General features: G+C 42.8%; 1 non-coding gene across 1 annotated transcript; it reads right to left on the bottom strand.

Annotated features, from left to right (window-relative positions):
* Positions 1–569: 569 nt before the first annotated feature.
* Positions 570–676, bottom strand: LOC127133401 (small nucleolar RNA R71). The gene has a single exon (XR_007807380.1). It is a non-coding gene; the product is annotated as a small nucleolar RNA R71 (small nucleolar RNA).
* Positions 677–1,144: the final 468 nt, after the last annotated feature.

The raw sequence follows: 1,144 nt of genomic DNA, 5'->3' as shown, positions 1-1,144 counted from the left end.
TCCTTTCCCTTATTTCCCCCGATTGTATGCCAAGTAATCGCTCACAAGGCGACAACTTAGCACCACTGATCGTAGAATTAGAGCGTTTCTTATATTTAAGACACCGAATTCTAGAGTACCAACGAAGGTACAATATTCTCGATATCTTCTTTCCTACTGTTGAACCAGTTGAAAAACCAACCATGGCTACAGTGGAACCACAAAATCGTCCTCTTAAGTTCTATGCTACCCCGTCCCAACAAGAACGTCACAGCAGCATTGCTTCCCCTGTTATCAATCGAAACGATTTCGAGTTAAAACCCTCATTATTATCATCCATCCAACAACATCAACTTGCTGGAAATCCTACGGACGATCCCAATGAACATTTGACCAAGTTTGTGCAGTACGCAGGCACTGTGAAGGCAAATGGTGTATCTCAAGATGCGATAAGACTACGCCTCTTTCCTTTCTCTCTAAGAGATAGAGCTTGGGCTTGGTTGCAATCCTTGCCATCCAACTCAGTTACTACATGGGAAAAACTGAAGAACGTTTTCCTATCCCTATATTTTTTGCCAAGCAAAACTGCTATGCTGAGAGCTCAAATCAACGAATTTTGACAAAAAGATGTAGAATCTCTCTACGACGCGTGGGAGAGATACAAAGACATGATGAGGATATGTCCACATCACGGTCTCGAATACTGGGTGATCATTCACACATTTTACAATGGGTTTCTCTATAACACAAGACTGACAGTAGACGCTGTCGCGGGCGGTGCACTTATGGACAAGCCATATAACGAAGCTTATCAACTCATTGAAAACATGGCCCAAAACCATTGCCAATGGAGAGGTGAAAGAACTCTAGTAGAAAAGTCCCAAACAAAAGGTGGAATGTACGAAATCAATAGCCTTGACCACGTCCATGCAAAGGTAGATGCCCTTGTTCAAAAGTTAGACAACTTGACCACACCACCCGCAGCCACCGTGGCTGCCGTGACTCCAAATTGTGAGTTATGTAGAACTCCTGGACATACTGCACCAGAATGTCAGATATTGGCAGGAGTCCCCACTAATCAATTAAATTACGCACAAGGAAATCCTTATTCGAATACCTATAACCCAGGTTGGAAACATCATCCTAACTTTTCGTATAAGAACAA

The sequence above is a fragment of the Lathyrus oleraceus genome, chromosome 3 (assembly GCF_024323335.1).
Source record: "Lathyrus oleraceus cultivar Zhongwan6 chromosome 3, CAAS_Psat_ZW6_1.0, whole genome shotgun sequence".
NCBI classification, from domain to species: Eukaryota; Viridiplantae; Streptophyta; class Magnoliopsida; order Fabales; family Fabaceae; genus Lathyrus; species Lathyrus oleraceus.
This window is presented reverse-complemented; position numbering and strand designations above follow the sequence as displayed.